Raw genomic sequence first — 25,706 nt, forward strand, 5'->3', positions numbered from 1 at the left:
AAAGGACATGAACAGACACTTTTCAAAAGAAGACCTATATGAGGCCAACAAACATGAAAAAATGCTCATCATCACTGGTCATTAGAGAAATGCAAATCAAAACCACATTGAGATACCATCTCACGCCAGTTAGAATTGCGATCATTAAAAAATCTGGAGACAACAGATGCTGGAAAGGATGTGGAGAAATAGGAACACGTTTACACTGTTCGTGGGAGTCTAAATTAGTTCAACCATTGCGGAAGACAGTGTGGTGATTCCTCAAGGACCTAGACATAGAAATTTCATTTGACCCAGCAATCTCATTACTGGGTATATTTCCAAAGGATTATAAATCATTCTCCTATAAGGACACATGCACACGAATGTTCATTGCAGCACTGTGTACAATAGCAAAGACCTGGAACCAACCCAAATGCCCAACAATGATAGACTGGACAGGGAAAATGTGGCACATATACACCATGGAATACTATGCAGCCATAAAAAACGATGAGTTCATGTCCTTTGTAGGAACATGGATGATCCTGGAAACCATCATTCTCAGCAAACTGACACGAGAACAGAAAATCAAACACCACATGTTCTTACTCATAGGTGGATGTTGAACAATGAGAACACATGGACATAGTGAGGGGAGCATCACACACTGGGGTCTGTTGAGGGGGACAGGGGAGCGACAGCAGGGGGTAGGGAGTTGGGAAGGGATAACATGGGGAGAAATGCCAAATATAGGTGACGGGGATGGAGGCAGCAAACCACATTGCCACCTTTACAACAATCCTGCATGTTCTTCACATGTACCCCAGAACCTAAAGTGCAGTAAAATATATATATATTTTTTAAAAATAATAATTTAATTGTACATTTAAAAATTGCTAGAGTATATAACTGGATTGTTTGTAACACAAACAATAAATGCTTGAGGGGATGAATACTTCATTTTCTCTGCTGTGATTATTATGCACTGCATGCCTATGTCAAAAATATCTCATAAAACCCATAAATATACACACCTACTATGTACCCACAAAAATAAAAAATAAAAAAAATTGCATTTTAAAAAAAGAAGAAGAAAAGGAGGCTCTGACCAGCTGTCTATCACCTCTCAGGAAATCCAGACAACACTTCGAGAAGACGAAGCCGTAAAGACAATGCCTAAGAGAAAATCCTTTTCCATAGACATGCCCAAAATAGGTTTCCACAGCTGGTTTCACTTTTCATACAAATGCTTCAGCCAGCAGAGCCTTGCATAAGAGAAGGGGCAAGAGGCCTTTGAAGTTGGTTGTGTTTCTTTGGGTGGCTTGGATTTTCCTGGGTGACTGATTTTCACATATCCATCTTCTGGTTCTAACTTGGCCTCTACCAAGCCAGCGATTTAGGCTCTACCTTGTTGCTCATTAACTAGGAGGAATGCCTACAGGGCTTTTAGGTGCTTTCAAGAAAGTTGCCATTGTAACGAGCTGATTTATGGTCCTGCTTTTACAACTTGGTTCCATTTGCCCAAAGAAACAGAGGTCACTCTCTTGTACAATGCACTAATTAATCATGGATCCCAAGTGAGGGATAAAAGAATGGGAAACCCAGCCACCAAGAGGGTTTCTTCTTTCCCTCCCAGATCTGAAACCAAGTCCTAGATAAAACATGGATAATGAACCTGAGCTCTTTAGAGGTAGTCGAACCCAGGAAAGTCTTTCATTCATGCATGTTTTTATTCAGGCTGTGAGCTGAGAACTCTGTCGATAGTCTGTGCAGATGCAATTCTACATGGGTGCATTGCTAAAGGATTTTAGAGAGAAGCCATGGGCAATAGTATAGAAATCCACACTCTAAGGCAATCGAGTGATACCATTGACAGGTAGATAGCATTTACTTATTACTAGGATGGTTTAAATTTAATACGTTCTTCCAGAAAAAATGAAATATGCTTCTCACTGACAAGAGGAAATCGATTTACACTTGCTCATCAATATTTTCTTCTTATAGTGCCTGATTCCCAATACTGCATCTGTTAAATGTCTTAACTAGCATTTGCAAAGGGAGAAATGAATACGAATTGCTTCTGAGAAAGGCGAGGAACAAGTCCTCTTATGAGCTTTACAGGTTGCTTCTGGTTAAAAATTAAAAGTCCAAGCATAGAAATCAAGTGAGAATCAAGTCAGCCAGGCATCCCGTGTCTATTTGGAGCTGGCCGAGTTGCATAAGAGAGGTCTTCGCGGGACTGATCTTGCTCCCCACTGCAGCTGATGCTTTTCCCCATAACTAAAAGGGCTTTCTGGATCTTTAAACGACATTTTAAGGAGACTTCTTACTCTTTTATTCTAACCAAGGGAACTAAGAAGAAAAACTCCTTCTACTTCTACTTCTTCCTATCATTGTATTTCCTAGAGACAGAGTCTAACTCTGTCACCCAGGCTGGAGTGCAGTGGCACAGTCATAGCTCACTGCAGCCTCAACCTCCTGGGCTCAAGGGATCCTCCCACCTCAGCCTCCTGAGTAGGTGGAACCTCAGGCGGGCATCACCATGCCCAGTTAGTTTTTAAAATTTTTTATAGAGACAGGGCCTCACTATGTTGTCCAGGCTTGTCCTCAAGCAGTCCTCTCATCTTGGCCTCCCAAAATGCTAGGATTACAAACAGGAGCCACGGCACCCAAACCCTAATATTATTATTAAACATCGAGATTTTAAACCTTTGCCTTTATGAGAATATGGGCCATTTTCTACCTTTATTTATTGGCATTATTGGAAATAGCCTTCTTCGCTTTTGCTTCCTAATCATTAATTTTAATTTTAATTTTTTTTTTTGTTGCTTTTGTTGAGATGGAGTTTTACTCTTGTTGCCCGGGCTGGAGTGCAGTGGCATGATCTTGGCTAACTGCAACCTCTGCCTCCCAGATTCAAGTGATTGTCCTGCCTCAACCTCCCGAGTAGCTGGGATTACAGGCACCTGCCACCACGCCCAGCTAATTTTTGTATTTTTAGAGAGACAGTGTTTCACCATGTTAGCCAGGCTGGTCTCAAACTCCTGACCTCAGGAGAGCCACATGCCTCAGCCTCCCAAAGAGCCAGTATTACAGGCGTGAGCTACCTCACCCGGCTAATTTTAATTTTTTTAATGAAAAAATGCGGATATTTTTTAAAAACACAGCATCAATCCCAACCTTGAACCCTAAAGGCAAAACAATCCCACATACAAAACCAATTCCGCCACAGCCACAGCCTCCCACAAGCCCACTTTCCTGTGTGGCACATGCATTCAGGATGGCACTGTTTATTGCAGTCTTTAGCTCCAGATATGAAAATCTTGAACAACCGCCCTCGCAGGTGAGCACAAAAACTGCCTGAGCTTGCCACATGTAGACGGGGAAAGCAGCACAGTGCCAGGCAACTCCTGGAGGGCATTCGGTCGCAGAGACAGAGTACAAAGGAAGCTTTGCTCAGAGCACAGACCCCAGTCTGCTCGTGTTACGTTCTAGGCTGTGGACCCTTTACTATTTTCGATTTTTAAAATAAATAGCCCTGAGGGAAAAGTTGGCTTTACATCAACACACAGAAATTTAATTTTAACTTCCATGAATACAGCTATTAACAAGTGGTCCCTTTCGGGCAGGAAGGGCTCCTACCAGCAGAGACCTTGGCTGTGACTTCAGCTCATGCGTTTCCAGAACAGTCCGCCGTGTGTGTGTTTTTAAAAAAGAAAACAACACTGTACAACATAGTGCCTTTTATTCCTCGCTCTCTCATTCGAAAAATTCTTTCCAGCTTACTTAAGATGATAGGAAATCATATCGTCTTAAGAAAGGAAACTACTGAACCAGAAACTTCCAGGCTCCAAAATGGAAAAGCATATAGCTACCAACTTGGTAGGGGACATTCCCAGACCACCGCATGGAACAGAGATTTCTGATTAGGCGGTGACAGGCCACAGGGGCAGACTGCAAAAAAGATGGTTATAATTGTGGCTCTGTGCATGCGGCGGTCACAGGGCACAGCCTCAATGTCGACCAAATGACACCATGACCGAGAGGGGCATTTCGGTGGAAGACCAATCAGGCTGGTTTGAGTGGACTTAGCAACATCAATAGCTTGCATGTCAGAAAGGGCACGAGATGCTTTTAAAGAAGCCCGCGCAGTGGAGAGACCTTCCTTCTCAAAGTTATTTTTCCACAGCGTTCTCCCACTTTCAATTTTTTAAACATTTCCTGACCGGCAGAAAGGAATTTCTCTATATGTCTTTGATGCGCTTCCACTTTATCAAAAATATTGTTTTTCTACTACAGACTGATCTCTGGCGCTGGGTCCTACACACTGCCATCCCACCCTCATTAGGGTAGGGGAGCCGTGTCTACTCCAACAGGGAAAGACTTAGGTTTAGTTCAAACCTATGACAAAATGTGCCCTGAATGGGTTTGGCATTTGGCTCAAGCAACAAAGCATTTGCTATAGAATACTTGGATGTGGGGCAGGGTGCAGGGGTTGACACCTGTAATCCCAGCACCTTGGGAGGCCGAGGCAGGTGAATCCCTTGAGCCCAGGAGTTCAAGACCAGTCTGGGGAACATACCGAAACCCCATCTCTGCATAAAAAAAAAAAAGCCAGGTGTTGTGGCGCACACCTGTAGTTCCAGCTACTCAGGAGGCTGAGGTGGGAGGATCACTTGAGCCCAGAGGGTACAGGCTGCAGTAAGCTATGACCACACCACTGCACTCCAGCCTGAATGACAGAGTGAGACCACATCTCTAAAAGAAAACAAAAACCAACAACAAAAAATCTTGAATGTGATCAACACAGGCCCAAGAGGAGAGAAGAGACGTCCTCTGCTGCCACCGTTCATACAACGCATGCCACTTTCTCCCCTAGTTCCCACCAGGACAGGCAGAAAGCCCTGGCCAGCTAATACAATGACTAGGAATGCCCCCACTTCCAGTCTTATCTGTGGTCTTTCCTTATGAGCTTGGACAAGTTAATTGACATCTTTGAGTTCTGACATAACTTTGTGGCAAAGTGGAGACTTTAGAAGTTTCTGTCATGAGCTGAGCTGAGAATGGTATGACTATAATGGAAATACAACACTTCCTTGTACATGAGAACTTCTGAGAATAATTTCATTGTTTCCAAGACTACCTCACTTCCACCTGCTTCCCCTCTCTTTCTTCTTAGCAGAAAGCCCCAGTTCTGCCTCTTAGGATCAGAATGGACTTCCTTTTTCCTTCTTCTCCCCTATCCCCATCTTTTGAAGATAGGAACACTTCCAAGTGTTTTCACTGACTCATCTGTCGATGTCTAATTTATAACCATGCTGGCACTTCTCCTGCTGTGGCCATAACATGAAAGTTAGAAATGGTTATGTAAGCTATAATGCACCCCTTGCCTCAGTTTCCCATCCCCCCCACCACATTCCTTAGAAGATGCTAGGCTCTCCTTTATTTTTACATTTCTTATTACATGTGTCATTTCCCAAGAGTACTAGGTGTAATTAGAACAATAGAACTTGGGTGTGAAATTGCAAGGAAAATGATACCAATTACTGCAAACACAGATCACAGCTCTGAGGACAGGAATCAAGATGATGAAGCTTTTTAAGTCTTCTAAGTACAACTCTTTGAAACCCACTATCTTTTAAAAACATCGTAATGATCTTACAATCATGACTTCAAACAGGTCTTAATGAAACCCGCAGAGAAAGGCATGCACAACTTCTCAGTGCTGAGGAGAAGAGATTCATTTAGAAAATTAATAGAAAGTAGACCAGTCCTTACACGCAGCCATCCTGTTGTGACAATAAATTATTACATTGTTGAAGGCTTTTATAAAATTAGATACCTTGGTAGTAAGAAAAACGAAACCCTTCTCATTTATCGGAAAGATCAGTGGCAACTGAAATAACTCTATGCTGAGAGAGGATTAAATTCTAACCTTTCCCCAAAAAATGTCATTTAAATGAAAAAGCCGATCTAAGACAGTGCTTCGTGCTGGAGCCTGTGCCTGAGCCTGCCTGGGAGATGTGTGATGATGATAGGCATTCTGCTTGCCCGCTCCTGCAGATTCTAACAAGATGATGTCTTCCTCATCCACCTGCCTGTTTCACATCCAGGCTGAATGACAGCTGATAGCCAGCAGCTTAAAGCAGGGAGCAGCCTAGCTGGTTTGAACTAGTTTAAAATGACACAAGTAGCTTCCTTATCACACATTTTGATAGGTTCATGGCTCCCATAACAGACACCGGGGGAAAAATATCTTTGGCATAATTTTAAGTGCTCAGCTCCCTCCTTGAAGAACATATCAACCATCTCAATCTAATTAAATCCCAAAGAAGACTTCTGTTCTGGTGCCCCCTGCCTCCCAGGACCACTGAGTGTTGGGTAACGCCAGCTCATTGGAATTTGGTTTATGTGTTGGTCTAGCCTAGACTAGAAGATCTGTATGTTCCGAAATTCTTTGATGACTGACATTCTTTTCTTGCTCAAAAGAGCCTTTGCTTAAGCACTGGCCGTTCACATCTATCTTCATGCAGGGTGTACTTGACGAGAGGCACACAGCACAGCCTGGAACGCGTATTGACAACGCCTTTATTAATGGGCTTTGTGCCTTTTCTCATAAAATGTCCAGGAAGCCTTCTTCTGATTCTTCACTGCTCTTGGGAGAAATGAGGGTGGAGAAGCCTTAAACCCCGAAACTACAGACACCAAAGAGCTGGTGTTTTTTTTTTTTCAGGCATGTTGGGTAGAAAAGACTTTAATGGTGACTCAAGCAGGCCTCTCATTCTGTAAATGAGAAAATGAAGAAAGAAAGAAGTTTTGAAATTTCCCCATCGAACGGCGTGACTCGCGTATCTAGAATGCTTTGGTGGCTTCTTGTTTCTCTTGACACTTGTCTTAGAATGCTCTCTAGACAGTGAGAAGCCCTTGCCTACCCACATGGAGAGATGGCACGAAGGAGGGCTCAGGCCCTGGCCAACTGCCCCACCCGGGCCCCAACCCAAGAGCCAGCCCCAGCCAACCAGTCTAGTGAGTGGGCCATCGTGGAAGTGGTTCCTCCAGCCCCGGCTGAGCTCCCCCAGCTGAAGCCATGTGCAGCAAAGACGAGTTGACCCACTCAAACTGCAGATGCCCCTTGCCCAGACTGCAGAATCATGAGCAAATAAATGGTCACCGTTGTTTTCAGCCCCTTTGTTTTAGGGTGGTTTGATATGCAGCAATAGATGACCAAGGCACTCTCCGAAATGATCTTGTTCATGTATTCATCCACTTACCAGCCTGCCTCCCCTTGCTCCCACCCCCTCAGTTGGGTCGGAAATTCCATAAATGTACCGCTCTTGTTCCTCATGGGGTCCCTGGGACTCAGCACAGTGCCTCACTCCCAATATGCATTTGGTAGATATTTGTTGTGTGAATGAATGAATGAGAAAAGTCATAATGAGTTTTGATCAGTTAGTCCTAAAAGCCCAGTGTCCTTCTCAGAATCTTCACCTGGCTGCATGACCCCCAGGGACCGCTATTATTCTGCTTTCTCCCTCCTATGTATCATCTTGAGTCCTTCGTATGGATTTAAGTCCCAGGATCTGCCTGTCCTGCTGGAAAATGTGTCTTGGATTCCTAAGAGAACATGCTCAAGGCTAAACACATCTGTTGCTCATCCATCCGAGACCTGCTTTTCTGTAGATACTTAGAGTAACCATAACACTATTAAGTGTGTCTGTCGGTCAAGGACCATGTTCAGTCCCTGACGTGTATTAGCTCATTTAATCCTTTTTGTACCCCTCATGACATGGGTCTATTACTTTTACATATGGGAACACGGAGGCTGAGAGAGATTCAGTTACTTGCCAAAGGTCACCAAACCAGTGAGTGGCACAGCTGGGTTGCATGCCTTCAGGGAGTGGGAACAGGACCCTTCCTCCCACCCTGGAGATCAAGCCCTCCTTTGCTGGTTTAATTAGTGCTGAACATGGCCACCCACCTGTCTGTGGTCTTCCTCACTAAGGAAATGAGTTTGCCCCCAGTGGGGTGGAGGGCCATGTTACCACGGGGTTCCTGAAGTGGGGACAGTCCTATTCTCAAAGCCTGGGAAGGTAATGGAGCAAATAGCTTATTTTCTGCTGAAGCTAAAAGTATACAGCAGAAATCCAGCCCGACTATTAAGGCATTGTTGCCTTTTGGCAGAAGCTAGTGTCTGGGTAGGGGAGATATCTTGTCTACCACACAGAGAAAATCAAGCCAGTTGAGTTAGGGCCTCAGCCCAGATGAAAGCCACACACGGCTCTCCTCCCAGGGACCTGGTCTACTATCCACCACTCGACATTCAGTTCAGCGCTGCAAACATTTCCAAGGCATCCAGTGTGATCAGAGCATTGCGCTGGGGAAGACCCTCATCTTCGATTGTCAGAAAAGCAGAGTGTAAGAATAGGCAGTGACCAGAAGAGAGGGTGCGGAAGTCCTCTCAGGCCCAGAGGCCTTTATTTCTGATGGATCTGAAAAGCGACTGGGTCCCCTACCAGGAAAGCCAAGAAAAAACATCTTGTTTTATTTTCCTGTATTCAGGCAGAAAACCAGGCTGAAAGGCGCCCTCCTTCAGAGACCCGTGGCCTCTGGGGCTTAGCATCCCCTAACAGAAGTGGAATAGCAGAAGCAGCCCTCTGGCCTGGCATGAGCGAGCAGAGTCTCCACGTCATGGGCTTGTCTGCACCAGCGGGGATGCCTTTTACCTTCCCCCTGGCCATTGTCCTACAACCCACATTCTCTCTCTGCAGCTAGCCTCCTAAGATTGGTGGGAATTCCATGCCTGGATAGAGAATAGGAGTGGAGAGAAATGCTTCCCTCTGGTTAAGCACAATTATTGGCATATAAGAGGTTGTTAATACCCATTTTTAGACTGCATTCTAGCCTGGGCAACAGAGCAAGATTCCCGTTCTCTCTCCCTCTTTCTCTTCCTCTTTCTTTCTCTCTTTCATTCTTTTCTTTCTTTCTCTCTCTCTTTCTTTTTCTTTCTAAAAAAAGAAAAAAGAAGATATGATGAAGATAAGCAATTATTAAATAAATGGAATCTATAACTGGGACTAAGATTAAGGTTAGCACATAAGTTCTACTTTATATGCCAATAAAGTAGATTGAAAATGACTGCTACCGCATAGAGAGAAGAAATTCGTGGCCAAGTCTGGGGTGCCAAATGTTCTGGGGTCAGTTAAGGTCTGCTACTAGCCTGGGATGGCACACAGATGCCATTTCTGACAAGCGAAGTCATAGAAGGGGTGACAGTATGGAAACAGTAAAGGCTTTGTGGTTCAACTACCTGCCCCATCTTACACATGCGGAGTCTGGCGATACTTATTCAATCTTCTGTTTCTTATCATAGAAATCATCATGCCTACTTCACGTCATGTATGAGAATTGAATAAAAAACAGGTAAAGTCCACAATCCATTTCCAGGCACAAGGCAGGTGTCCAATAAAACGTTAAGTCCCTTCTTCCTTTTTATTTGATTACAATTGCCACACTATTGGCCCACAGTTAATGAAAACACATACATAGCCCACACCACAGGCTCATGATTTATTTTAACTCTGTACTACTGGCCCATGATTAGATACAATTTCACAGCCCATACCTACATCCATGATTGATTCCAATTCCACAGCTTATAATCAAGTCCACAACTGACTACCACTGTTCAGCTCCTACTTTGTGTCCACAGCTGATCACAGCTGTGCCACTCTGTCCTCTCTATACATTGCCATGTCTGCCATTGGAATGTCATAAGAAGACATATGAACATTACAGTGAGACTGTGTAGAGCTGACTTGAAAAGGATGTGGTAGTTTTGTGTTCGTTTTTTGAAGCTCCTTCTGGCTCCTCCCTGTCATTCTTGTCTTCTGTTCTTAAAAAACCTATGCGTAAGATACTCTGTTTTTATTGAATGTAAATGGTGAAATCAGTCCTTGTTTTGAAAAATGCAAAAGATTAAAACGCTTTGTATTTTCTCCAAAAAAAAAAAAAATGCTTCCCTCTGAAGCTTCAGGTCACAGCAAGGCACACACAATCGAAGAGGAGAAAAGCTGAGCGCAGTGGTGGTATGTGCCTGTGGTCCTAGCTACTCAGGAGGCTGAGGCGGGAGGATCGCTTGAACCCTAGAGACGGAGGCTGCAGTGAGCTATGATTGTGTCCCTGCACTCCAGCCTGGGAGACAGAGTGAGACCCTGTCTCTAAAAAATATTAAAAATAAAAATAAAAGGCCAGGCACGGTGGCTCACGCTTGTCATCCCAACACTTTGGGGGCCGAGGTGGGTGGATCACCTGAGGTCAGGAGTTCAAGACCAATCTGGCCAACATGGTGAAAGTGCGTCTCTATTAAAAATACAAAAATTAGCCAGGTGTGGTGACATGCGCCTATAATCCCAGCGACTCAGGAGGCTGAGGCAGGAGAATTGCTTGAACCCTAGAGACGGAGGTTGCAGTGAGCAGAGATTGCACCACTGCACTCTAGCCTGGGTGACAGAGTGAGACTCCATCTCAAAAAATAAAACCATAATGAAAATAAAAGAGACAGAAGACATACAGACACCTTGGTGTGTTCTTGAGTCGGGGAATTAGCACGTGTCAAGAATGAATCTGCCCTGGTGCCGGCCACGTACAGAAGTGAAGGAAAGGGGCTCTGTAGACTGGGGCTGCCCACAGATGCCCTGGGACAATGGTCCATTCTGGTGGGTAACTGAGGCTCACGAGAAAAACCTCCATTCCCTGAATAATGTTACTAAACAGCCAACAGATTCTCTTTAAAATGGTTCTGTATCTTTAATTAGTGTTTTTAAGCACAAACAAAAGGAAAGCAGTAATTATCCCTGTCTCTATTCCTTAATGTCAAATTTAGAAACACACCATCCTGAGCTATTAACAAGTTCCGCCATATGCTCAAGGAGACAGTGAGACCTTCCTCTTTAATGCTTCCAAGTGGAGCTGAAAAAAATTGCAAAAGTTTTGAATTGTTTTACGGATTTGGAAAGTGAGAAGAGACTTTTAACCTGAGCCTTGTTATTTTTAGCCCAGCAGAGAGCTTGGATTCCCAGGCTCCAGGAGTCATCAGAACTGGGCTGAGGTCCTGGCTGCCAAAGCCCAGCTGGGGGACCCAGGGCACATTTCTTAAGCTCTCTCACCTGCAGGTCCCTTTTCTATCAAATGAGGATGAGACATGTGGATTACATGGCAGGTAACACGGCAGGCTTCCACAGAGCCCTGCACAGAGACTCCAGCGTGTGTCAGTGTTGATCCTGTCTCCGTCAGGCTGAGAGGCTGACCTCAGGTCTTGGGACAAAGGACAGTCACATTCACTGGGCGCACTGGAAACTTCCCCTTTGAGGCTGATATTATTATGCACTTTTGATTCAAGAGGAAACTGAGGTGGCAACAACATGGAGGACTCACCCCAGGCCATACTGGGAGGAAGGATTGGCAAGGGTGCTCTGCAGAACAGAGGCACTTCCACTGCTAGTCCACAGCCCAGGGTCCCTGCTAGGGCAGATGTGGCAGAGGGCAGAGGGCAGCCATTTTAAGAATACCTTTCAGATATGCGCGATGGCTCACGCCTGTAATCCCAGCACTTTAGGAGGCCAAGGTGGGCGGATCACAAGGTCAGGAGATCGAGACCATCCTGGCCAACATGAAGAAACCTGTCTCTACTAAAATACAAAAAATTAGCCGGGTGTGGTGGTCCATGCCTGTAGTCCCAGCTACTTGGAAGGCTGAGGCAGGGGAATCTCTTGAACCCAGGAAGCAGAGGTTGCAAGTGAGCCAAGATGGTGTCTGGTGATAGACCGAGACTCCATCTCAAAAAAAAAAAAAGAAAAACCTTTGCGGTCCTTAAAGTTATTCCCTCTGAGTAGTAAACATGAATAAATATTGTTACTATTTTCAAATTTTAATTAGACAAATGCTAGTATGGCAATCATTTGCAGTTAAATTTCAGGAAAATATTTCTCTCTCCTTAAGAATGGGCATTGAGACTCCCCCTTAAACCTCCCTTTCTAAATAGAACTGATTTTTAGCTGGAAGCAAAGTTACTCAGAATAGAAACTACATCTTTCTGGTTCCTTTGCAACCAGGTATAGCTATAACTTCTGGCCAACAGGAGGTAAGGGGGAGAATAGTGAGCAGTTTTCCCCTTTGTCCTGCCCCCTGCTGATTGGCAGGTGAATGTGATGGCTGGAGCATGAGCAGCCATTTTGTACTATGAGGTACAAACTAAGATTGGCAGACAGAAAGAGCTACAATGATCATAAAGTCACCATCTCAGCCTAGACTGCCTATTCTTGGACATTTATAGACAAGGGAAATAAACCCCTCTCTCATATAAACCTGTGTTACTTTGGGCTTTCTTTCATTCGCAGTCAAATCAAATCCTGCTTCATCTCCCCACACATTCCAGATAGAATCATCCCCAACCACCATGGCTCCTCTCTCACTATGTGGTTGATAATCTTTTTTTTTTTTTTTCAGATGGAGTCTTGCTCTGTCACCGCGGCTGGAGTGCAGTGGCGCTATCTTGGCTCACCAAAACCTCTGCCTCCTGGGTTCAAGCGATTCTCCTGCCCCAGCCTCCCAAGTAGCTGGGATTACAGGCACCTGCCACCATGCCCAGCTAATTTTTGTATTTTTTGTAGAGACGGGGTTTCTCCATGTTGGCCAGCTGATCTCAAACTCCTGACCATAGGTGATCTGCCTGCCTCAGCCTCCCAAAGTGCTGGGATTATAGTCGTGAGACACCACGCCCGGCCTTCATTTTTGTTTTTTGTCTTTATTACTTTTATAAATCTCTCTCACTGAATATATGCCTTTGTTTCAAGACACAAAACTCTGGAAGCAGCATATAGATGATAAATCCACATAGCAGTTTTTTAAAAAGTCCTTATTCTGAGTATACCACGGTAAACTGTGACCTTAAAAGAAAGTAGCTCTGAGGATACTTGATACTTAACTGAACAGGCAAGTGGAGTCGATTTGCCATGACTCCTGGGTACAATAGCACACACCCTCTTAGCACACAGGTTTCCATGGTCCCCCCAGAATAAGTAAGAGAAGAGCCTATTAAGAATAATCACTACATTCCCCACCGAAACCAAATTACTTTAGCCAAGGACTTAGACACTTTGTTTTTGGGGGGCTTTAGTGTTTGTGTTTGAAAGACCCCCAATGAACCCAATGAGAAACCTTGAGCTTCATCAGATTTCTTAGAAAATATGACTTTCATCTGGTCTTTATACACCCCATGGAAAAACACTCACCCATTGCTTGTGCTGCCACCTGAAAATGAAAGAAGATTGACATGTCAGGTAATTTAACTGATGGGACTAAAATCTCTGATTTCTTCCAATCTCGCTCTTCCTAGGATCTCTTGCAAAATTATCACGTATCCGGACATGCTTGTGAAAAGCACAAAACTCTCAGCATCGCCCCCCTTGTTTGGGGATTACTGAAAGAAGGTCTGCACTTCCTGAAGTTCATGCAAATATCAAAGGCATTTTATTTAACAAACAATTTTGCCTCTCCTTCCGTCCCCCTAAATAAAGACCACACTGACCTCACTGGTTGGCTCACAGGCACTGCTGCCTGGCCTTCACCCCGACACTTGCTGAGATTTTTCCTCTCAAGTATTGCCAAGGAGGTGTTTGCCATTTTCCAAAATGCAACCCTGACAGGAATCACCAAATGACTTTCACCAAAGTCAACTAAATAGAAAATAAAATGTGGGAGCTTAAAGCATTCCAAGTTCATGACCATTCATCACAAACTGACTTTCCTCAGAAGAAACAAGCACATAAATAGACTCCTGTTCACACCATCTCTCCACCATCCTTAAATATTCGTGAGAGAGAGAGAGAGAGAGAGAGAGAGTGTGTGTGTGTATGTGTGTGTGTGTGTATGTGTGTGTGTGTGTGATTGAGACAGAGACAGAGAGTGAGGGAGAAAGAGAGATGCTGTTTTTGGTTTCCTGATACTGGTTTGGATGAGTGCTTTAAAAATGTTTTTTTCTGGGAGCTATTACAAGTTCTACCTCAGGCTCAAAATGATTTTATAGTCAATCCTTCAGCCCACCCTTTCTCCTCTGGCAACCGTGTGTTTATGCCCCAGAGGGTGGACTCTTTGGAGCTCACTGAGAAAATGACAGTGATGATCAAAGGCCCAGGAAGAAAGGTTCAAGGCATACTGGATTGATTTAGCCTGGAGAAGATGGTGAGGAAAACCTTCATAACCTTCACGTGCATAAAGACTCCTGAAAAGAGTCTTCATCCATCTCTACCTTAAGAGAAGAACTTCACGATGAAGCGTTGCTACATGAATGAAGGATTAAGGTGAGAATGCAGGAGAATTTCATTCCTGCCTGGCAGAATCATTAGTCATGGGATGGGCATGCTTGACTCATGCTCTGCACATCTTTTGAGGATCAGAAGCCATTCACAGGCCCAGCATATCTAGGCACAGAGCTCCCTGAAGGCCACAGAACCACAGAACCAAGCTCAGAGTCTTATGAGACATCTCTGTGACGTGGCACTGGAAGGACTCTTAACCTAAGGTATCACGTTCTGAATCTCCTTGGAGCGGGTGGCTTCTTCTAGAGGTGACATTTTGGAATTCTCCAAAAGCCCACAGACACGAGTGTCGCGTGAGCAGCAAGCATTGTTTATTGTCTGCAAAGTCCCGATTTTAATTAAGCCCAGAGCTTCCTACCACAAGCGATGTGGCACAGACAACGGCCAGTGCCACAGTGATGCAGCCCCGCCCAAAAAGCATTTATGTTAATGAAAAAATAACTGCTGTTTGGTAAAGCCAAGCCAAATGCTCTGCGAATGGGGAACGCCTCCTACTTATTCCAATGTCATTCTGAAAATGGTCACTCGGAAAACTTGGTAAAGCCCTAGAAACCCCAAGAGGTCATGAGCAGTTTCAAGGCCTCGTAAATGGTGGCTTCTTTCTCTTGTTTCCTGTGATAAATACAGTTTGGGTCCTGAGTGTAAACCAGGCCACTGATGCACAGTTCCAGCTGATGCATTACAAATGCATAAAAGTGAGGAAATTCGCAGTTACGATCCCATTGCCACAGTAACTCAACTGCGTCGTGCAATCTGTCTGTGACGTGCACTACCGAATGTCGTGTCAACTTTTACTGCCGCTATTACATATGTGAGATGTGAAAAGGTTATGATGGGCAAGGGAGTCATAATTCTGAATTTTCTGAGAGTTATGACTTCAAAGTGAGTTTAAAATGACTACTCTTTTTCACGTCGTTGTTCTTGTCCTGGTTGAGTCTGTTTTTCATGGTATCTTGGATTCTCGAGACCATTCTGGTAGATTCCTCATTTCAATACAGAGATTGATTATTTACTCCAGTTTAACAAATACTCAATGGTTTAACACACCATCGTGGGAACAGCGGAGCTTCAGGGAATAGAGGTGACTAACTACCAGCCCTGTTCACAATTTCTCCATTCAGTCGAGGGCATACAAATAATCAGAGCCCACAGCAGGGCCACAGTGGACACACACAGGTAAGAGGAGAGTCTTTCTGGAGGGGGCTTTAGGCTTTGTGGAGGGAGAGAAAGAGAAGGGAATTAAAATGTATTCATCCTCTACTAAACGGGTCCCCGACCCCCAGACTGTGGACCAGTACCAGTCTGTGGCCTGTTAGGAACTGAGTCACATAACAGGAAGTGAGCGATGGGCAGGTGAGCGTCACTGCCTGAGCCACCTCCTCTCAGATCAGCAGCAGCACGAGATTCTCATAGGAGCATGAACCCTGTTGAGAACTGCACGTGCAAGGGAGCTGGCTTACACGCTCCTTATGACAATCTAACTAGTGCCTGATGATCCCAGGTGGAACAGTTTCATCTCGAAACCATCCTCCTCTCCCCGCACCTGTCCATGGAAAAATCATCTTCCCTGAAACTGGTCCCTGGTGCCAAAAAGGCTGGGGACAGCTGCTTTACTACATGGTATGCTAAGTGGTTGAGGACGTTCTATTTCACCCTCCACGTCGTATAAGGCACCATCCCATGTGACAGATGGGTGTCCTGAGGCTACTTGGTCATGGTAGCAGGGTCTGAACTTCAGTTCAGACATCTAAAAGCTCGTATTCATTTGCTACCATTTTAAGTGGAATTTGGGTTAGATCTTGAAGAATATGCAGGTTTGGACTTTTTCTTATTATTATTATTAAAATAAAAATAGCCTCCCAAGCAGCTAGGATTACAGGTGCCGCCACCACACAGCTAATTTTTGTATTTTTGATAGAGACGGGGTTTCGCCATGCTGGCCAGGCTGGTTTCAAACTCCTGACCTCAAATGATCCACCCGCCTCGGCCTTCCAAAGTGTTGGGATTGCAGGTGTGAGCTACTGCGCCCAACTGTTTTAGTATCTTTTCTTTAAAGATTTTTTACTAAACCAAAGTTGGTGTTTTTTTGGGGGGGGTGTATTGTTTATTGCGTGGTTCTTGTTCTTTTACCTGAACAGGTTCATGGCCTTCCCTTTCCCTTTTCAATGACTGTAAACTGTTCCGGGCTGCGGAGGAGCACTGAGTGAGTGAGAGATGAGAGCAGAGGTGTCCTGGCTGGTGGTGCAGCCAGGACCAAGCCTTGGACACCTGGGCAGACCACAGAGCTTAGTTGAAGTATCTGAGAGCCAGGTGGGCCCTGGGCATGGAACCCCCAAATGCCTGGTTTAGTAGTCAGGGCTTTGACCTATAAGCCTCGTATATGTACAACTAGCACATAGACAGCAGCTAATAAATGTCACATACACCTGAACGGGAAGATGCTGATGGCTCTTATTTATTTATCTATTGAAAGATAGGACCTCACTCTGTCACCCAGGCTGGAGGGTAGTGGTGAAATCACAGCTTATTGCAGCCTCTACCTCCCAAACACAAGCTATCCTCCCATCTCAGCCTCCCCAGTAGCTGGGACCACAGGCACGTGCCACTACATCCAGTTAATTCTTAATTTCTTTTGTAGTAACAATGTCTCACTATGTTGCCCAGGTTGGTCTTGAACTCCTGGACTCAAACAATCCTCCTTCCTTGGCCTCTCAAAGTGCTGGGATTATAGGAGTGAACCACCATGCACAGCCACTGATAACTCTTTATCAGAGGAGTCATATCATTGCAATTGTGCATTAGGACCATTATTCAGACCATGGAACAAGGTGGCTGATGGAGGGCACTTAGAGGTTCTTACGCCATTTGAAAGGGAAGGAAGCTGAATGCAGACAGGTACGGGGGAGGTAGAATAAAGAACATGGATGAATAAGATATACACATTCTCCAGAAAGATGTAAAAATACTGTAATCTTGGCTGGGTGTGGTGGCTCATGCCTGTAATCCCAGAACTTTGGGAGACTGAGGCGGGTGGATCACAAGGTCAGGAGTTCAAGACCAGCCTGGCCAAGATGGTGAAACCCTGTCTCTACTAAAAATGCAAAAATTAGCCGGGCATGGTAGTGGGCACCTGTAATCCCAACTACTCAGGAGGCTGAGGCAGAGAATTGCTTGAACCCAGGAGGCGGAGTTCGCAGTGAGCCAAGATTGTGCCACTGCACTCCAGCCTGGGAGACAGAGCAAGACTCTGTCTCAAAGTAATAATAATAATAATAAAATACAAAGTAATCCCAAATAAAAATAAAATGAAAAGTAATCCCAAAACCAAGAGACTAGTGCAAGCTTTGGGTTATAAAGGCAGAAAATAAAATGGAACTGTTTCCTGTCTGGTTTTTAGATTCTCTTTGAGATCAGTTTTGGGTGAGAGAAACTCATGTCACCAGCCTAAGACAAATGTGCAATCTATTTTATTACATGTTCATGTTTTTACCACCATTAGTACACACTTTAAGTATCTATCTGACCACACCTTGGCTCAGAATTCTCTTTTTCCTCCTCTGTAAAGCAGAGGTCAGAAGTGGCAGGTGGTGCAGACATGGAGACTGGACTTCACAGAGGTGGATGGGCAAGGACACTGAGCAGTAGTTCTGGGCCAATGGCATGGGTGGACATCCCCCATGTACTTTGGGTGGCCAGAACAAGGGGTCTTGATTCAGACCCCAAGAGAGGGTTCTTGGATCTTGTACAAGAAGAAATTCAAAGTGAGTCACAGAGCACAGTGAGAAGAGAGAGTTTCCTTGACCACTGTTCAGTTACAGAGTAGGGCATCCTCAGAAAGCAAGAGGAGGAATGCCTTGTGTTTTAAGTTTTTCTTATATTGGGGTCTTATCTACTTGAAAGCTGAGCAAAGCTATGTCTATGTGCGGGTGGACTGACAGCATGACAAAATTTATTGTTCTGCCAATTTAAAGAAAAGAACCATCCTTGGCATGTTAGTGCATAAGCACGTCAAAGCTGCCTATAGTTATCTTGAAAGTGTATATTGTTATGGATGTTGGGACATCTGGACTTCCTGTTGCTGTAGGACTGTGTCTTTGCACGTATCTCTAAGCTGTTTCCTGAACTATAAACCTCTTATGACACCTGGTCGTGACTGGTGAGGAATGTGCCCCGTGTTAGTTAGGCTTGAGATGGCGCTGAACTTAAAATGACGTTCCTCTGGCTCTCCCAGGCTCCTGCTTCCTTAACAGTGGCATAAACATCTATCATGTTCGGATCGCCGGTTATTTATTTCCATAGCTCACTCCTTGAGTAGATTGCAGAAAACATGTGTTGTCTTTGCATTCTAAGCGCCTCAGCACAATAGCAAATAGAGCAAGCACTGAACAAACTGCTCTTTAATGAAGATTGCAGCTGCAAGAAATACTGTCCATGTGTGCATGGCTATTAATCATGTATATCCATATACTCAGATATATGCACATGTATGAAAATGTATATAGTCACCTACAAACGGATAGAGATGTGTATAGATATTTATGGGTGTATCTATTCATCTATTAAGCTTGACTTGCCCTTGTGTCTGGTTGTACAGCTCCCATTGCTACTGTTTCTGAAAGAAATTGTTTACAAACCAGATGTTTCTACATTAAATCCAATTCTAGATGTACCTAAGGAGTCCGTATTTAATGTGTTCTTTATATATACTTTTTCAAAGTGAAGAATCATTTCTATAAAGTGAATCATTAATCTTAACTATATCTCTTTTCAAGTTCAAGTTTAATATATCGACTTTGCTTACATTTGGAGAATGCCTACCCTCTCCACTTCAAACTTTGCTCATCTCTTTGGCAGAGGGTGTGAACATTTCCCTAGCTCACCTGTGCAGTGTGTGCATGTGCTAACTGCTTAGATGGCAGTATCTTTTGTTCAGTATTGTGAATTTTGTTTCTCTCCAGAGAGGGAGAGAGAGAATTTGGTCTGGGCCTTATACCTGCTTCATCTGACACATGATTATCAACATCTCTAGTGGGGCTAGAAAAGACTTTGAAGGGATGATTATGGCAGTCCTTACTAGGACTGCTGTAACAAAATGCCACAGACTGGGAATCGTAAACAACAGAAATTGATTTTCTCACAGTTCTGGAGGATGAAGTCCAAGATCAAGGTGTCAGCAGGTTTGGTTTCTCCTGAGGCTTCCCCTCAGTGCCGTGCTGACGGCCACCTTCTTGCTGCAGCCCACATAGTCTTTTCTTTGTGGGCATGCATCTTTGCTGTCCCTTTCTCTATGGCCAAACTGTCTCATTTTATAAAGACATGGGTCAGATTAGATTAGGGCCCACCCTAATGGCCTCATGTTAACATAATCACCACTTGCAAGACCGTCTCTACAAATGCAGTCACTCGGAGGTACCAGGGGTTAGGACTAGAACATATGAATTTTGGAGGATGGAACACAGCTCATCTCATGAGAGAGGAATATCTTGCCCATTGCCCAGCCTGGAGTGCAGCATCCCTTCAAGTTATGTGGAGCCACAGACCAGGAGACAGAAACATCTGCCTCCCAGTCCTTTCCCTCCTTCAGAACCTGCTGGTCAGAAAGAAGGGCTGCTCTTGCATCACGTGTACCCCAGCAGCAAGGCTACGAGCCCAAAACCTGTCTCTAAGATACCAAGCATCTGCCTTGGGAGAAAAGCATCTCCCCTCGACCCCATGTAATTAATTCTCTACGCCGAAGTCCTTCCCTGGTGTTGACTCCCACTGCCTTCTCCATCCACTCATCCTCTTCCTCAGAGGGCATGGTGAGAAGCAGGCCGAGGCCCACAGGCAATCATGCAGATCAATGGATTCATAATTCAAAATAAACCCATCAAAACATTTGCTCTTACTTTTAACCCCGTTGTCCCCAAGTGGAAATGTTAAGACACAACGGCAGAAGAGATAAATACGGCAGACAAAAGTTTTCCCACAGCCTTTAGCCCCTTAAACATTCTAATCCCATTGAAGATATTTATGCCTGGCCAAACACCGGGGTTGGGGGCTGGGCTCCTGCCGGCTGCCCCTCGCCGAGCCTGCCCGGCTTTGTAGAGACAGCTGCCTGTTGCTATGTGATTTGGTTACAGGAGGGCAACGCAGGGCACCTAACCCAAGTGCTTTTTTAACCAAACCACTTGCTTATTAAAAGATTGGAGAAAGTTTCCATTAAAATATCTGGGCTGATTACATTTGGAAACTTAATAACATGTGTTGACTCAAATAACTCCCATTGAACTGAGCCCCAGCAGGGCTCAGAGTTCACCAGGGGAACAAATATCTCTGATGAAGCTTGGCATCTTAACCCTGTTTAACATTTTAATTAAGAAGGGAAAATTCGGTGTCATTTGCTTTTCTGTGGTCTCCAGGAGCAGCAGGGTTCACGCTTGAGAATTCCTCCAAGAGTCCAGCGGAAAGAAATACATTAGCTAATTAGGGGTGATACAAAACATCTATATACCAGACATATACGCTCCGCTCTGCTTTGTCGGCCAGCTTTTCCACTGCCCGCCCCTTTGCAGGCTGATTTCTTAGAAGAGGATGCATGAGTATACTTTTTTTTCTTCTTTTAAATACTGTTAATTGAGAGTTAAATTGCTGCTTGAGTCTTTTACTCTACCCTGCCAGACAGAGGCGAGGAGAAAGCGTCAAGCCACAGCCCTGTTCTTGGGAAATGGTCAGAATGTAGTTACTTTAGAAAATAGATCCTCAAGTCCTCATTTGATAAACAGCAAAACTCATCATTTTCACTAGTATTTCCTTTTTCTAGCCAGGAGGGCACTCTGGGAAATGCTTCTGCTGATACCTCAGTTACACAGAAAAACATATCTTCCTTGTTTTGCAAATGAGCTTGCAAAACGGAGTTTGAAAGAGCAGAGGCGGTGGCATCTGCACCACACTTGGCTGGCCTACTGGGTTTGTCCCTGTTCTCGAAAGGAAAGAAAACGCAGCTCATTGAAATAAGAAATAGAAAATCTGTTTCACCAGAGGATGTGTAGAGGTTTTTCAGTATATTTCCAAATCCAAAAAGTAACCAGCAGAGGTTCGTCTTTATTTATTTATTTTGCTTTGCTTTGAAACACTCAACCCCGAGTTTCTGTTCATTTTAAGTCCAGTTCTCCTTTGGATGTCCCTTCATCTACAACCCAGTCCTGTGCTGCCATTTCCTTCCTGGGAATCCTCCCTGCCCTGTTCAGCCTGCTGTCTCTTTCATGCCCCAGGGAAAGCCATACTCCATCATCCCCTCCTCCCTGGACCCAAAACGGATGAGGAACAACTGAACTATGTGTTAATTGCGTTAAGGCACTTTCTCTAATGCAATAGTGGCCTTCTCCATAGCAACCGTGATTAAAAGATGCAGAATGGCGGGTCCTCCAGGGCCTGTCTGTCTGGGAAGTGATTGCCACTTTACAGAACAATTCAGTCCAGAGAGAAGTTTATTGTGCACATTTCGCCTAAGCTGACTGCTCAGGTCACACTCCCCAAAGCCTCTTTCTCTCCCTCTGAGCACTATTTTCTGGCTGATCTGGGGGAGGGAGCCACGGGAAATTTGGCGCCCGGGGTTGGGGGTGGTAGATGGGAGCTGTGTGGCATTGCAGGTGGGGGTGGGGAGAGAGAGAAGAGAGGCGCCCTCGCTCCTATTCAGGGGGTGAGGAAGAAAATAATCCCAAGCTTGCAGCCTGAATGTAAGTCATCGCCAAAGAAGCCCCATGCTTCATTAAGCATCTTTTAAAATGCCCATTGAGATGCCCAGAGGGGGTAAGGTAAATTCCCTTTCCATTTTTGTGCATCTTTCTAAAGCACACAGCATTCCTATTTTATACACTGTAGGGTAAGTGATTTTCAAAGTTGGAGGGAGGGGGGAATTACACATTTTCTGGACAACAACACACAGGATGGGGTGAGATAATCATCCCAGCAGATTGCAGGATCTCCAAGGGAGGGGCGAGGGGCATCTGTGAGTCCCCACTGCTTTATCTTCCTTCTTCCATGCCCCCATTCCTGTCCTCCTCTCCTGCCCATAGGGTGAACCAAAAGTTCAGAGGCTCCTCTCACCCACACACATGATGCTGAGATGCAGAGCTTACACACAGCCCTACACTTGGGATGCACACGTGAGCAACTGACAAAGACTGCACTGCAGCCACCAGGAACTAAGATTGGCCAGGAGGCACTGCAGGTAGCTAGAGACACATTCTGGAACATTAAAAGACACTAAACATAATTGTGATTTCAAAATCCAGACTCAAGCTTGAATGCATCCAAAAATATGTTCTTATAATAGGAACAGATTTTAAAGTTCCAATTTCAGAGTCCAAGCTCTGGAATTTGAAGGGCCAGGTTTGAATCTTGGCTCCGGCTACTTGGCCATGTGACCTCAGGCAAGTTACTGAATCTTTTAGGGTCTCAGTTTCCCTATTTGTAAAATAGAGACGAGAATAACACCTGTATTGTAGAACTTTTAAGAGAATGAAAGGAGAGAATTATGTATTCTCAGAATTCATTTCCTGACACATGGCAAGTGCCCAGAAACTAATATAATAATAGTTATCATTATTACACAAGAGTAGTGCTCTGTGTTTGTATGGCACTCTATGATTCACTTATCTTACCTCTGGTAATCTTCCTGATGAGCCCATGCTATTCTTTTTTTTTTTTTGAGACAGAGTCTCACTCTGTTACACGCTGGAGTGGGGTGGCGCAATCTCGGCTTAGTCTAACCTCTGCCTCCCAGTTCAAATGATTCTCATGCCTCAGCCTCCTGAACAGCTGGAATGACAGGTGTGCACCACCACGCCTAGCTGATTTTTTTTTTTTTTTTTGTATTTAGTAGAGATGGGGTTTTGCCATGATGGCCAGGCTGGACTCAAATTCCTGGCCTCAAGTGATCTGCCCACCTCAGCCTCCCGAAGTGTTGGGATTACAGCGCCTGACCCTTCCTTTGCTATTCTGACAAGCCCTCTTTATACCTTGCCAGAGGGAGGTAAAGCCCCTTCTCCAGTTGTTGCCAGGCTCAGCAGAAAAGGCCGATTGCTGGTACAAAACAAATGAGAACTCCAACCTCCAAACTCCAGTGCTAGGGACCAGGATTGTTCCGGACTATGGGATATAGTTCTGCCCTGATACAGGGCGGGGCTCGCAGTTCAGGGTGCACTCGGGGCATGGAGGTTCAGGCAAGAGAACACAGCAGGGGTGGCTGCCCCAGGCCAAGGAGGCCACGCTTCTCCGGCAGCATTGCTTCTATTTTTATTAACAAAAATTTAAAAGATAGCCAACTTCAAGGGCCTTGGAGTGCTTAGATTTCTCTAGGAAATAAAGATGCTATTTATACTGGCATAAAGTATAATTTTTCACACTTTTGAAAGCGTCTGAAGAAAATTGGATGAAGACCACAAATCTAAATATTTATAGTGCCAAGAAATTTGTGTTAATGTGATACTTATTTTCAACTTTAGAAAATAATTCATTAGTATTATTACTATGTTAGTAACACTATTTCCCAAGGAAATCTCCAAATTCTAAACAAAACCTGATATACAAATTAATTTAGGCAAAGGACCTCCTAGTTACACTTTGTACACTGGCGGTTGTCTTTTTTTTTTTTAAGATGAAGTTTCACTCTTGTTGCCCAGGCTGGAGTCCAGTGGTGCAATCTCAGCTCACTGCAACCTCTGCCTCCCAGGTTTAAGCAATTCTCCTGTCTCAGCCTCCCAAGTAGCATGCACCTCCATGCCCAGCTAATCTTGTTTTTTTAGTAGAGATGGGGTTTCACCACATTGGCCAGGCTGGTCTCAAACTCCTGACCTCAAGTGATCCATCCGCCTTGGCCTCCCAAAGTGCTTGAATTACAATGAGTGCATGAGCCACCATGCCCAGCTGGAAACTGGGGTTTTTCATCATGGAGAAAAGAGATATTGACACAGGTCTGATCTGGTTAAGTAAAATCCCTAGAGTCGTAAAAACTTCAGTGGATTCAAATCCAACAACTGTGTTTAAACCCCAGAGTTCATATGGTATTTAAAAAGAAACTCATTGGTTACCTTTCAGATGTTCTAGAAAAGCAACTCCTTATTTTGCAAATTGCTAAATGAAAAGGAAAAATGAGGATTTTCTATATGAACTACCTTTGGGGTCTCATAGTTGATGAGGGTAGATTATCTCAAGATGGATGGAAAAGAATTGAATATCACCATTTTCAACCTGTAACTAAATAATGGATCCAGGCGGTCACAAATGGCTGCTAATCTCATAAAAAGAGAAACCATTAGATCTTTTCTCACTCTTGTTGAATAAGCACATCATCTGTGAAGGAATCTTATTTTAAAACTTGAACGTGGATTTAATTAAGCCTTGAGATCTAAATAGCAGTTTGCAAAAAGTACAAGGGAAAAAGGAACATGTTAAATGACATCGCGGGACCACAATCAGCAAAATCCAGACTTTTGGGAACTGTACAGAACAAATGACCAGGTTTTTTCAACAAATAACTTGCTGGAAAAGAAAGGAGGTATAGGATTTCAAACTATACTACAAGGCTACAGTAATCAAAACAGCATGGTACTGGTACCAAAACAGAGATATAGACCAATGGAACAAAACAGAGGCACCGGAGGCAATACAACATGCATACAACTATACAATCTTTGATAAACCCGACAAAAACAAGCAATGGGGAAAGGATTCCATGTTTAACAAATGGTGTTGGGAAAACTGGCTAGCCATGTGCAGAAAGCAGAAACTGGACCCCTTCCTGACACCTTACACTAAAATTAACTCCAGATGGATTAAAGACTTAAACATAAGACCTGGCACCATAAAAACCCTAGAAGGAAATCTAGGCAAAACCATCCAGGACATAGGAGTAGGCAAGGACTTCATGAACAAAACACCAAAAGCATTGGCAACAAAAGCCAAAATAGACAAATGGGACCTAATGAAACTCCACAGCTTCTGCACAGCAAAAGAAACAGTCACTAGAGTGGATCGGCAACCAAGAGAATGGGAAAAAATTTTTGCAGTTTACCCATCTGACAAAGGGCTGATATCCAGAATTTACAAAGAACTCAAACAGATTTACAGGAAAAAAACAAACAAGCCCATTCAAAAGTGGGCAAAGGATATGAACAGATACTTTACGAAAGAAGACATATATGAGGCCAACAATCATATGAAAAAATGCTCATCGTCACTGGTCATCAGAGAGATGCAAATCAAAACCACATTGAGATACCATCTCACGCCAGTTAGAATGGCGATCATTAAAAAATCTGGAGACAACAGATGCTGGAGAGGATGTGGAGAAAAAGGAACACTCTT

General features: G+C 44.3%; 1 protein-coding gene across 4 annotated transcripts in view; it reads right to left on the reverse strand.

The window, feature by feature from the left end:
- LOC118146411 (uncharacterized) overlaps nt 1–25,706 on the reverse strand; it is a 133,946-nt gene that overhangs the window by 84,906 nt on the left and 23,334 nt on the right. The window contains exons 5-6 of one of the 4 annotated variants that reach the window (XR_008475710.2): nt 8,862–8,987; nt 5,429–6,765 (exon numbers count right to left, since the gene is read on the reverse strand). The exons of the other annotated variants lie outside the window; for them this stretch is intronic. The gene's annotated coding sequence lies outside the window, so the exon portion shown is untranslated. Of the gene's footprint in view, nt 1–5,428; nt 6,766–8,861; nt 8,988–25,706 lie in introns of those variants that run through there. 4 annotated transcript variants of the gene reach the window in all.

The sequence above is a fragment of the Callithrix jacchus genome, chromosome 12 (genome assembly GCF_049354715.1).
Source record: "Callithrix jacchus isolate 240 chromosome 12, calJac240_pri, whole genome shotgun sequence".
NCBI classification, from domain to species: Eukaryota; Metazoa; Chordata; class Mammalia; order Primates; family Cebidae; genus Callithrix; species Callithrix jacchus.